This window comes from Solanum dulcamara, chromosome 1 (assembly GCF_947179165.1).
Source record: "Solanum dulcamara chromosome 1, daSolDulc1.2, whole genome shotgun sequence".
Taxonomy (NCBI): domain Eukaryota; kingdom Viridiplantae; phylum Streptophyta; class Magnoliopsida; order Solanales; family Solanaceae; genus Solanum; species Solanum dulcamara.
The window spans coordinates 77,012,199-77,026,409 of NC_077237.1; the positions used below are offsets into that span (position 1 = coordinate 77,012,199).

The following is a 14,211-nucleotide window of genomic DNA, read 5'->3' on the forward strand; positions in this document are numbered from 1 at the left end:
CGACAATCTGGGTGGCCCACGACCTACTAAATTAAAGGTCATCGAGTCTTCTTTCCAACGCCACCAAGAAGGTAATTTTTGGAGTTCGGAGTCAAAAGACATGGCGATCCTAAGACGAACTAGCACGACAGAAATTTTAGGCCTGGGCTGCAACTGCTGGTAATCTGGGCTTGGCGCCGCAGTGGCACGACGCGCCACTATCGCGCCAGGAACACACCTCAGTAGTTTGGTCCCTGGCGCGGCGCGCCACCACGAGGTGTGCAGGGTTTTCAAGCCTATTTTCCAGAACCCAAAAAGTATGGCCTTGGCGCTGTAAGGGCGCGATGCGCCACTATCGCGCCAAGAACATGCCTCAGTAGTTTGGTCCTTGGCGCAGCGCGCCACTAACAGATGTGCAGGTTTTTAGGCGTAATCGACCTGGCGCTGCTATAGCGCGATGCGCCAAGAGCGTTTTAGCCTATTTTTCAGAACTTTTGAGAAGGGGCAATTTGGGAATTTGTCCCAAATTATATATGTATCATCCTTGAGCATTTGGGAACATAATTTTCAGCCTCTCTCTCTCTAGAAAAGCCCTAGAAAAATCCTCTCTTCTTCTTTTTCATCTTCTTCTTCTTCTCCTCCATTTCCAAAAAGGATTTGTTCTAAGAGCTTCAAGACTTCAAGTTTCCATTGAAGACCCAACAACAAGGTTTCTTCAAGAATCTATTTTAAGGTATGTAAGTGTCACGACCCAACCCAGTGGGCCGCGAGTGGGGACCGACCTGGACCCCCATTTACGTAACTGTCAACTACAGTCAAATTAGACTATGTATAACGTGATACTGCTCACAAAAACCTCAATGGGTTAAAACTTTTTCATGTTCATATAGCCTCCTAGATATAGAAACCAAACACATGAACCCAGTGGGTGATAAAATATTCATACACGTGTGGCCTCTTTCATTTGCATCATGTCATGAAAGGGAAAGCCAGCCGATAAGGCTGCCATAACATAGTAGCTTTTACAACATATCGCATAGGCATAACCGAAATAAACTTCTAAACAACCCACACACATATGTCTACAGACCTCTAAGAATAGGAACGATAACATATGGCGGGACAGGGCCCTCGCCATACCCCTGAATAAACGAAAACATACAGTAGAGGTTTAGTACCCAAAAGCTAGGCTCCGACATAATGGAGCTTTTCCCGAACTTTCTAGGTGGGACCCTAGGCTGGCGGATCCTCAAAGCGCGCGTCTGTACCTGTGGGCATGAACGCAGCCCCCTCCCAAGAAGAGGGGGTCAGTACGATATGTGTACTGAGTATGTAAAGCATAAAATACCACAAGGAAAGTATAGTTGACACGGGGATGCAGAGAACAAGTACAACAATTAATAAATCACATTACTTGCACCTTCTAAAATGAGGTCATGTAACTCAGTATGATATTTCACACCTGGCCCATTATGGGATTCGGTGTTACAAATATATCTTTATGTCATCATATGCATAAATATACCATAACCGGCCCTTTAATGAGACTCGGTCTACAATCATGTTGTTTTATCATTGCATTTACATAGCATACCCAGCCCTTGGTGGGGCTCGGTCATACCCGACTCTTTTCGAGACTCGGTGAATATTTATATCATCTTATATCGTACCCGGCCCCTTTTTGGGACTTCAGTCGTACCCGGCCCTCTATAGGACTCGGTAAAAATATGTAACCCATATGCACAAGCAGAGTAGTAAGTAACCATATGCAATCTAGATCATTACCTCAGAGATCGTATCATGTTTAACTTATAGCTAAGGTATGCCAAAAGAAGAAAGAGAATGAACTCTACACAGTCTATACTTTCCTTTATGTGGTCATCATAGTCACATTTCGTACTCGGCCCATCATGGGGCTCGGTGAACAACCATGGCATCATAATCTCATTCCCATGCCAAATACGTCTCAAGAGAAAGGAAGGATAACTTTACCCACCCATTACTTCCTAACGTAAGGAAGCTTGAGAAGCCTTAGTTCAATTACTGTAGGAGTGCTTTCATCAAGAAGTAAATAAGGCCCGTGAATTACGCTTGGCATCTATGACTAGATTTACCCTCAAACTCACACCATTCATTACTTAATTTGAAGACATGCCAAAAGAAGAGAAAGAGTAGGCTCTACATACTTATTCCAAAAATATGCCAAAAGAAAGCTTCACATACCTCTGGACTTTCCTTCAGGTGATCTTCATATACATATTTCATACCCATCCCTTCATGGGGCTCGGTGAACCACTATGGAATCGTAATCTCATTTTCGTATCAAATACATCTCACTGGGAATGAGAGATAGCTTCCCACACATTATATTCTGACACATAGAAGCCCTACTAGGCAATACTTAATCTTCACAGGAACTCTAATACTGAACAGTGGATAGGGGTTATGAGGCATACTTGGAATTCTGGGAATAGAATTATCCCCGCACTTCATATACAATTCACTTAAGGCTAAACATTGCCAAAAGGAAAGAAAGATAGTTGTACGAACTTATACCAAAAAGAGAAAGCTTTACATACCTTGTCTGAATTATTCCTTATCCTGCTTGCCTTGCCGTCCTTTGAACCTATTCAACATGAAAGTAGTATAAATATCAACTCCTTTTACTTTCCAGCACCCTAGGTTACATCTTAGTATTAATGAAATCTATTTTCTTAGTCGTTTTCCCGGCTAGTTCTGTGATTTGCTAAGGCGTCGACGAAAATTGGGCAGCACCTCCCCTATAATGTGACCTATCCAAATTTCCAATTATTTCCCTAATACCTACATCCAACCAACAACAACAACCTGCAGAAATTCACACCAACAATATACAACATAAACTCCAAACGACTTATTCAAAAATACGGTAGCACAATAGGGCGTCTAGCCTTTATTTTGTAACGCCTTTCATTATACGCAACGAGGGGTCATGTGGATTCAACCAGAAGCACCCTAACCCACATTAGAACATATTTAGTCCCTGCAACAACACATCACACCCCTGCAGCAGCACCTCACACGAACAACGCCTCATTTCGACTACAATTTAACTATAGCGATTCCAATTTAGTTTATTTCGGACGTCAAGCATATTTATCATATTTTCACATTTGCAGCCACTTACACAATGTATAATACCCTCTATAACAACACAATAATCTCCAATTTAAAAGGAAAGGCCTTACCTTACGTTAAACTTGTCAAACTCGCCAAAACTATCAAAACGCGAAATCTGGACAGCCCACTATCTTATATTGTCGCTTCATTTCGGAAGGGTAATTGAGGGAAACTGGATTTGTGTCCTCAATGAAAGTTATATACATGTGTATCAAGGTCGCAAACAATTTTGAATTACCCTTACAGAAATTTTGTACGAAAATATATGACCAAAATACTCACAGCTGTCCGTGTAGGATTTCCAAAACACAATCTGGGCAGCAGCTCCCCCATGCTTCACCACCATTTTTCGAGTAGATAAAAGCAAAACTAGGTTGTAGAGTCCAAATGAAAGTTGTATACCTATGAAATATCTTTCCAAAACATCTTGAATCACTCAAAAACAAGCCTTACACAAGGAGTTATACTCGTATTACCAACTTGGTGTTTCTCCAAACCATGGCTGCCTTTGCTTTCTTCTCCACGTTTTTATCTCTATTTTTGTTCAAGTTTTTGGCTAAAAATGACTTAATAGTCATCCATACATAGATATATATCTTTTTGGAGAGTGACACATGTCATCCCCTAAGGGTGACACGTGTCACACCCTTAGGCAGCCACCTCAATTATGCAACCAATCCATGGTTGCCACGTGGCAGGTGGGGGTCCACCCCATGATGTGTCACCTGCTGCCACGTGTCACTTTCATGTGATTCCATGTGTACCTATCACGTGCTGCCATGTGTCAAGTAGGTGAGTCACCTACTTGCTTCAAGTAGGTGCGTCGTTTCCTTATTTCTTTTCCGTGGGTTCGTAATTTCATCGCACTTTAAGAGCCTATGTATTCGTTAATACTTAGTCTCAACACGCACTCGAGTAGCTTAAGTACATAAGACCTCCAAGTTGGTAGCTTACGCAAGTCAATCGAGTCCTATGACTCATTTCTCGGCCTCTAACACCTTTCGAATTTTTATAACCCTATTTCCAATCTTCCTTATTATGGAGCATTTCGTTCTCCTTTCCTTGGAGTTATTTGATAGCATTATTAACTATCCGACTTACATAACAACTTTTAAGAAACTTAAGAGCCTTCCCAAAAACTTGAGAAGCTTAAAAAGCATTCTAAGGTACCAAAGTACGGGGTGTAACAGTAAGGCTACCCAAAGCATGGGTTGAGTCCACCCATATGCCCTACTCTTTCCTTGAGGTTAGATATCTATGAGAATGGAGTTTCTTGATAGGTTTATGATTGAATGAGTCTTGTCTCATATTAATTTGTTTCTTATTGTGTTGAAGTTATTGAGCTAAGAATTTCTAAAACCTTCTTGTTAGCATGAGTTGATGGAGATGGTTTGGTAATATGCTTGGTTGATTTCCTTAACCATGTGATTATGTTGAATGTGTCAATTTCCTTAAATATGTTATTCGTCTTGGCTTGGTGATTTAAAACCTTAGAGTGTGATGAGTCATAAGAGTGTGATAAATGAGGAGAGGAATGGTTTGTTGTGTTTGTGGGAGGTTATAAATGCTTATCTAATTTAGGGTTGATTGAGTTGATTGGAGGATAGAATTGACGAGTGGACAAGGTCCTAAATGAGACTTGCCATTATGACTCGATTGAGTTGAATTGAGGATAGAGTTGATGAGTCGGTAAAGTTCTAAATGAAACTAGCCGTGAGGGCTTGTTTGAGATGATTGGATGGAGTTTTATGAGCATAGAGTCATGGGAGGAGTACCGAGCACCGAAGCGGGTGAGAGTATAGTCCATACTCGAACCCCAGAAACTACGCCGCCAACATAGGTAGGGATGGAACCGTTAAAGTCGGATGCTTCCCGTGGGATTGAACCGTTAAATTCGGATGTTCCCCATTTTATTATCCTGAAATGATAGGACTTGACTAATCGATGGAATCCATAATTAGGGAGGCGTTCATGCCCTGGCAAGGTATGGACGGACGTGGCAACAACGTCTGATTGTTGTACTATCACTGGCTCATAAGTGATGGTTGTCGGATAAGAGAAACTCCCATATAGGTCTTGTTAGTACTCTGAGTCGGATTGAGTTGAGTGGTATGTGATTGGTCCCGTCTAAACCATATTCTTGTTTAGACTTAGGACACTTGATTGAGTTGTTATTTCTCTTGAGTTGAGGTTCCGAGTTGATTTGATTCTTCCTTGATGTTTGTTTCATTCGGCCATTTTACATACTCGTACATTCCATGTACTGACGCAATTTGGCCTGCATCGTTTTATGATGCAGCGGCAGGTACTAGAGATCATCAACCGGTGCTCCGTTGAAGATCCACATACACTCCCAGCCAGATGGTGAGTCCTCCTAGTTTCTGGAGGATGTTGAGCTTTCTTGTATAGTTTTGTTGTCGTTTCCTTTATTTTGATTGTTGGTAGCCATGGGCTTGTCATTCGCACCTTCTAGACTTTGATAGAGGCTTCATAGACTAGAGTGTGGGAAGGTTGGACTGCTATTTTTGAGAAGTCTTATTATAATTGTTTCGATGAGTTGATAGTGATTGGCCCGCGGCCCTTATATTATGAATAGTGTGTCTATGATTGAGTCTTCCTCTGAGTGAATGTGAATGAATGATAGTGTGACTGAATCAGGTGGTTCGCTTGAAGGCCAAAAATGGCTTTCGAGTGCCGGTCGCGCCTAGGGTACCCTCCCGGGGCGTGACAGTTGTGAGCCCGGACCTGCTTGATTTTCTAGTGTTTTCTAACACATCCGAGGCTATTATTTTGAGTGTTGAGGTAGCTGTTACATTCATCTAGCTGACACCTCTTACTTTTTATTATGTTTTAGTCCTATTCTAGAGACAAAGACATTGTGACTGTATTTTCTTTCGTACTTCGATAATGTATTAGTGGCTTGTACACGTGACAACCAGTCTTGGGGGATTTTGAGATTATTTATTTGTTTTTGACTAAATCTTGCTTTATATCAATTACTTCCGCATTTAGTTTTCGTTGAGTTTTAGGCTGACTTGTCTCAGTGGGTTAAGATGAGTGTCATGACACCCGAATTTGGATTGTGACGTATATTGGAGTATTACTATTGATTTTGAAACTTCATTAACATTTGATTTCAAAAAAGGTTGTTGAATATATTTCATGATACATTATAAAGACTGAATGTATCTGGTAAAGACTGTCTTCAATTTGGTACATGCGTTGTAACTATTGTATCATTCTATTACAATTATAATGTATCAAGTATAAAAATATGTGAATTATTTTTGTAATGTCTAGATTTAAAAGTATCAATTTATTGTATGAAGGTGGTATGTGTTCGATACATTAATTAATGTATCTGGTGCATTTTTCATTATATGGATTCCTTAATTTCGTTACTAACTTAGCATATACATAAAAAACTTGATCTTGAAATTGTATACAAAATAAACAAATAATTCTATCTAAAACTTAGCAATTATGCATTTTATTATATATGTATCAGTTTTTAAGTTTTAAATGAGGTCTGATACTTAAATTGATAAGCGTAATACATTTAAATTTACTGCATAATTTGCATTTCATCTTGGCATCTGATACTTTAATTCATATATCAGTTATGTTATTTAAGGTACCAAACAATTATTATTAAGTATCTGATACATTGTATAAGATAAGGTAGTAGGTATCAAACAACACATACATAATATAATAGATAGGTGGGACCAAAATCTGAAATATTAATATTTAATAGTAACAGGGACAATCTTAAACAGATTCAAGTTCAAAACCCCAAAAAATATAATAGATGTCTTTACAGTGATACATAACTATCCAACATTGATCAAATCTTCCACAGATAGCAAATTGCCAGAACTCTTGGGCTTTGGTGAATCATCTTTGTCGCTGACATATTCACCCTTGACATTTTCAGTACAATATCTCCATGGTAGTGCTGCATATCTTGTGCAAAGGTAATCGCATCAGTGGAAATTGAAATCCCCTCGCTAAGGAATTCAGCAAATGCAGCCACATATAACCAGCAGTCCCTGTAAACAAAAATGTACACAAAATCAATAATGAGTTCATACAAAAAAAGATAATGAATCGGGACTAGCAAGCTATTGCTTTCTTATTGAGGAACACCTTGTACAAAATCGATTTTAAAACAGGTGCTCTGGTCCCCCAAAACTGTCGATTTCCTTATCCTTGTAAGCACTCAGTGGTGACCAATCATTTCATTCAGTTTGCTCATAGAATAGACTGTCTTGCAGGTAAACTGGCAGCATTAAGGATAATTTCTTTATCTCGCCTGGCGATTATATTTTTCTTGAGCCTAATGATGAATTGTATACAAAAATTAGGCGACGTTTCAGAACAACCACAGCAAGAACCCAATGGAACTCTCCATCGCAGTTTACAGGAATGTATACATCATCTACTAGATGCCAAGGTAAATCTGCCGGGATGGAAAATCCTTTGCTGATGTTTGGAAGAGAAGATTCTATTTAGATACAGACGCCGTAATTACTATGTCTTCCAACGTATCAAGATTGTTATCAGCAGCACCTTGATAATACCTCACATGTGCATTGTTGATATAACTTTTGAACAGACAATTCGTTATTGTGTATCTGTATTGATTGGGCAGTTTGGATTTGAATTTTTTTGGAGATAGTAGAAAGCTACATCAATGTGCTGCACAATGAATCAGAAAAAAACAAAATCAAAGTTAAAATTATGTATATCGAAAACTCATAGCAAAGACACATGCAAGAATTCTGTATAATACATGATTAGTTATGTATCAAATACATAACTAATTATGTATTTGGAACAACCAAACCATGAGATTGTCAGTTATACCTCACAAGTCCAGCATTTCTTAGGCTGCGAAATGACATAAAACCAATTTTTGTCCTTGGCAGATGCAACAACAAAGTCCATCATTTCAAAGTCAAGAGATGATGACTTTACTCTGTAATGATCCTCCTTTGATTTCCTGATTCATCATTAATAGTGAATAAAATGTAAAATAAGAACCTGAACTAATCCTTTTTTGAAAATGTATGTATACAAAACTTACTTTTTTGCATGTGTTTTTAGAAGACCTTTTGTGATCCATTGAGAGTACTGATCCAGCAAATCTAAGGGAAGTTGGCAGCAAATGCCAAAACCTTCAAATGGAAAGCTCTGACGGATATTGGAATCAAGTATCTCTTTACCATGCTCACTGAAACCAAATGAAGTCAATATGGTGACTTTAAAATCTTTGATGGAACTCTGATGCGTGGGGCAAGGGTCTTGGTATCAACGTGCACTACAATTTCTTTCTGAGATTTTTCAGCAGGAGTGACAACACTTAATGGCATAGCAGCAACAGGAAGACAGAAACCGAATAGAAGAACATCAACTACAACTTCAGCACTAGAAGAAATTGACGTTGATACGGTAGAATCCTACATGATGTGAGTCAAGTTTAATATTTATTTTAAATAAGAATTATGTCTAATGGTGTGCTGATAAATAAGAAGTAAATCGATATAAATGATTATCGATGTATCAATCATTGCTGGAGGTGCAATTGATTGAAGGACATTACTATGCTCTGTATCAGAAACGACTTTATCAGGTGATACTTCTTTAGATGGAATTACTATTTCAAGTGCAGCATCATCCTGAAAAGTAAACATGGTGATTAGAATGACATATTAAATTTGGAGATTAAAGTCTGAGTATTTATCAATACTTTGTTGATATCAGTTTGTTCCACTGATACATATTCGTTCAATGATTCCTGTTCAGATGATTTGGGCAATTCTTGTACCGGAACCTCCTAAAAACGAATATGTGATTGGTTAGAATGATATGTAAATACATCTTATAAAGAATTTTGCAATTACCAATATTTTGTTAATAACAGCTTGTTCAACTTGTAGATTTTTCTCCGCTGATACTTGTTCAGAACATTCGGGCACACCCTGTACTGGAACGTCCTGTTAAGGGGATATAATTGATCATAATGATACATTAAATTTGTGAGAAACTTGGAATTATAATTTTTGTACTTATTGATTCTTTGTTGGTAACAATTGATTGATCAGGGAGATTCATATGACCTGCTGTGGAAGGTATTTTTGATACATCAACCATATCTTGATCATTCTTAGATGTAATATCTTCTGAAGCTGTGATATCTTGTTCTGTCACAATTTTGATGTTTGCAATATCTTCTGATTGCACATGCTTATGATCTTGTTGATCCATGAAAGTATTATGACCCTGAATTTTATTTTCTAAATTTAATTTTAAATAATCAAAATAATCTATTAATAATGCAATAATAAATTCATGATTCAAAACATAAAATTGAAGTATCACATTAAAAATTTATCAGTAAGTTTTTTTGATACAAAAAAGTATGTGTAACCATGATACATTTAATATCTATTTAAAAATATAAATGTATCAAAGCAATAATAAAGAGTGATTGGTGTATGAGATACATAATCTCAATGCCATGCTGCTCAGCACCATGAATTGATGTTTCAGAATGAACAACGACTACATCAATGTGCTCATAGTTGAAAAAATTCATTTGAATTGATTAATGTGGGTGTTCAAAGAACTGATCAGTGAATTGAAAAGGATCGACGGGTACTTCTTGATCGTAATGTTCCACAGTATTTTGAAGATTTGTACCATCAACGTCCTTCATTTTGGAAAAATGATACATAAGATATATTTTAAAAAATAATGTCATAATACTTAGTATAATAAACAACTACCTTCTCAACTTGAATATCTTGCTTCCGAACAACGTTCATCAACTCGATATGCTTTGTTTATATCAAAATCTGAAGATCTTCAAATTTTTTGTCAACCTAATAAATAAATTTTTTTATTAATATTAAAATGATAAAATATATATATATATATATACAGGGGCGGAACCAGAATATTTGATAAGGGGGTTCAAGAAAATTAAAAAATAAGGAACTGAATGAAAAAAGTAAAAATATGTGTTATTGCTGAGAATCGAACCCACGACCGCGGGCTCAATTACAGGCACCTTATCCACTAATCCACAATCTACATTTGTTAAGGGGATGCAACAATTATATTTGTACATGAATAAAAAAATTCGCAATATATATATAGTGCAATTTTCCGACGAAGGGGGTTCGGTCGCCACCCCTCGCACCCCTGTAGTTCCGCCCCTGTATATATATATATATATATATATATATATCTAAGAATTATTTACCTATTTCTTTAGATATTTCTGAACTTTTTCAACATCGGACTTGACTGAATGTCCCTGAGGATTAGATGAAGGAATTTGTACATGAGATACATTAACATTGGTATTCGGTGGTTCATCTGAAGTTGGCAATGGTTGCTTCGGTGGAGTCGGAGCTTCTTCAGATTGTTTATTTTTCGGTACAGAAGCCTTAGGTCGATGGACTTTCTTTCTTCTCTTTGGTGGTGGTGTAGATACTGAACTGGAAAGACTTTTTGATCTCCTTAACAACTCATCCGGAGGTCTTGTCGAAAAATCATCAAAATCAGACGGGTCTTCTGGTATAACAATCTTGTCCTTGGGAAGTTCTCTTGTTTGCACCTTCTTTGTCTTGGCAGTTAATGTGGAAGGTTCAGAAGGTGAATAACCCAAAGTAGCAGGCAATTCAAGTATTGCAGTTCCTCCGCTGTTGCTTGAATATCAGTGCACTCAGTCTGATACATAAATAAATATCTAAATAATTATATCAGCATTAAAACAAGACAAGTTGATACATTAAATTTAATGATATTATATAGAAAGTTCACACTGTATGTTAAAAAGAACATAATTGAAAGTTTAAATTCAGTATCAATTGAAAAAAGTATTTTGGAAAGTACCTCTGTAAAAATGCTTGACATAAGCATTTCTGCTTTTGGCTTGACAGCCACAGCACGCCAGTTGCATAACCTAGGGATATAATTTTCCTCCTGGACGGCAATTTTTTTATTGACTTCGGAAGCACATTCGTAAATTCAGACATTTAGAGCATAGGGCATGTCGGCTAGCCGCTACATCTGTTTTTCCTTCGTGAACTCTTGCCTCAATGATTTCATCAACTTGGAGAAAGCAAGTTGTCCCCAGGGGAACTGCTCATATCTTCCATCTTCCACCATTAAGAAATCATCGATAGGTATCAATGTATCACCAAGTTGAGAAAAATGAATGTGTGAATAAAGTATAAGATTGCCATTTGGACGGCATGTTGATTGTTTTCCCATCCTCCCAACTCTAGTCGTTGAGCCAAACGTCCCTTGCTAATGCTTTTTCTTGAACCGGGGAAGTACCTTTCAAACAATCTACTCAAAGTAGATTCTGGATATTTAAAATCATCAACATTGCCTATGCATTTTAGTCCTGTTACAATAGAAAATTCCCTGATACTAAAATGCAGTGTGTTCCCTCTTGCATGACGTATGTGCAGTTCATCTTTGTTGCCCTGCTCCAACTCAAGAAGCATCAAACACTTTGTGATTTTGCCTTGATAGTTACAATTAGGAATGTTGAGGTATGACCAAAATATGGTTTTCTTGAATAACTCGATACCTTCAACCCTTATAGAGAACTTCAAATCATCTATAAAACTAATTTTGTAGGTTGAACCAAACCTTAATGAGTGAGCTGAAATTTGTTTTATAAAATATTTCATAGTCTACATAGAAATAAAATGACCATCAATTGAAAAATAATAAAATGTGTACCTGCTATATACCGACTATGAAACACTTGGAACATCACTAATGTATATGTCTTGATGATACATAGATATGCAAACAAAGGCGGAACTCATCAGCAGCCCCCGATAGTTGACACCATTTTTCACTTAGGCACCTCAAGTAAGTCTGTACATTTTGAATATTTAAGGTAAGGTTGGATTATGTCATTTTGACCTTTTTTGCTGACTTGACAACTTATGTGATTTTCACTCCAAATAAGCGTGTGAAGAGCCTAAAACATCATTTTTTTTATTTCCTCCTTCTTCTTCATCTTTCTTCTTCTTTATTCTTTTTCTCTATTTTCTCTATTTAATATTCTATCATTAACGAATCTTTCACAATTATTATCTTGTTCTTTTCAAGATTTTATCCCAATATGTTACTATATCAATGTAATTATAGATATAACATATTAATCAAAATTGACAGAAAGAAGAAAAAGAAGTTCATCAAGAGAAGAAATAAGATCCGAGTTTCTAGAAATTTTTACTAACACTCCATTTTTTCTTCAACGATTATACAAATTAGTTAATCTAATACTCCGTTCATTTTATTTGCAAACATAAAATTAAAAGCTACCATTTTAGTCCATTAATTTTAAATTTTACCTATTCATTTTGTATTTTTTTTTCATTGCAATTCTTTTGGTTAACAACTATTAGCATTTTGGTATATAGTATATTGTGTAGCTTCTTGTTATTGAATTCTATCCATGAACCTTATATGAATTAAAAAAATAAAATAAAAAGGTAAAACGGTGGAGTTGATGATGGTCACTGGTAATGGAATTCTAATGGCTATGGGGGGAATTCTTGGGGAAGGAGGGGTTGGGCAGGTTGGTGGGGGTGGGGTTTAGATAATAGCTTTATTTTTTTTTAATGAAAAATAGTTTTTCTTTTAACTTTTTATTAATTTGTCTTTTAATTATTATTTTATACCCAAATGTCACATGTCATTTTTTAATTAGTTATCATGCCACATCATCATCGAGTGTAATATGTACACTTTGTAATTTTAGTTGATTGTCAAAAAAATGTCAAAATGACACAGCGGGGCCTAACATGAGGTGTCTAAAATGAACAAAACCTAATTAAAGTATCTAAGTGAAAATTGATGCCAACTTTAAGGGGCTATCAATGGATTCAGCTGCAAACAAATTTGATACATAAAAATAAACAAGTATGTATATGTATGAATGATACATAAACACAGAGTTGAATATGATTATGTATCATGTATATTACAAATTATGAGGATAGATTCATTTAAAATTGATATAATTAATGTATCATTCAAATAGATTCATTTAAAATTGATACAATTAATGTATCATTTAAATCACGATGTATCAGTTGCATTGTAAATTTGGTATCATACTAAATAGATTCAGAAAAAAAAATCATGAGGAAATTTATAAATCTGTAAACTATGCATTTGATACATTTGTTGATAATTATGTATAATCTAACTATGAATTTAAGGTAAAATGAACAACACATTGAACGAACAATGAGACATTAATATATTGAAATATCAAAATATTAGGGTTTATGTAGCAGATGATACCAATTTGTTGTAAATGATAGAATCAACATAAAAAACAAGTCGAATGCAATGAAAATGTATACCTTGGGTAGTGTTGGGCGAGAAGTTGTAGATCCAGGTTTTCTACCCCCTTTTATGGTTTGTTTCAACAATGGCTTTAGAAGATGATACATCTTTGTTCTTCTTCTTCTTGTCGGTTTCAAACCTTACCTTCGCCATTGCTAGCTCAAAAAACTGATCGTGAACTTGTCTAGATCCGTTTTCAGCTCAATCAACATCTTCATAGTCATAAACACGTTCAATGTTAGCTAACTCTAACCGGGTAAGATCAATGTTTAAAGGATGAAGCATCATCCATATGTATCAATAATGTAAATATACAAAAATAAAAGTAAATAAGCACTGTAAGTTGAAATAAAAGTAAAAACTACCTATTTTGAGAGTGAACTTTGAAATGTAAACTTGAAATCAACTGCTAAATCATTGGAAATAAAATAGGAGGAAAATTGATTAGTGAGAGAAAAAGTTCTGAGAAAGGGGGAAAAACGTGCTGAGAAAGGAGAGAAAGAAGGAAAATAGAGTATATTAATGTATCGGAAAAATATCAATTAAGTGAAAAAAAGGAATTTTTGTAATATTTTGAAATGGTAGGGAATATTTGAAGATATGGTAAATAAAGTAGTGTATATAGGTAATTTTTCTTTTCTTGAAAAAACTACATAATTACGCATATTTTACTATCATATT

The 14,211-nt window shown here is 36.1% G+C and overlaps 2 long non-coding RNA genes across 4 annotated transcripts; both read right to left on the minus strand.

Moving 5' to 3' along the window:
• Nucleotides 1–7,117: 7,117 nt before the first annotated feature.
• Nucleotides 7,118–8,136, minus strand: LOC129889013 (uncharacterized). Its single transcript, XR_008766774.1, has 3 exons — nucleotides 8,008–8,136; nucleotides 7,288–7,839; nucleotides 7,118–7,190 (listed from the first exon to the last, which is right to left on the minus strand). It is a non-coding gene; the product is annotated as an uncharacterized LOC129889013 (long non-coding RNA).
• Nucleotides 8,137–8,639: 503 nt separating this feature from the next.
• Nucleotides 8,640–13,996, minus strand: LOC129902902 (uncharacterized). Of its 3 annotated transcripts, XR_008770174.1 has the most exons (7): nucleotides 13,896–13,996; nucleotides 13,548–13,742; nucleotides 11,044–12,045; nucleotides 10,409–10,878; nucleotides 9,930–10,025; nucleotides 9,261–9,423; nucleotides 8,640–9,137 (listed from the first exon to the last, which is right to left on the minus strand). It is a non-coding gene; the product is annotated as an uncharacterized LOC129902902 (long non-coding RNA). The 3 variants fall into 3 exon arrangements; XR_008770173.1 differs by lacking the exons at nucleotides 8,640–9,137; nucleotides 9,261–9,423 and adding an exon at nucleotides 9,581–9,853 and having other exon boundaries at nucleotides 11,044–11,642; XR_008770171.1 differs by lacking the exons at nucleotides 8,640–9,137; nucleotides 9,261–9,423 and adding an exon at nucleotides 9,581–9,853.
• Nucleotides 13,997–14,211: the final 215 nt, after the last annotated feature.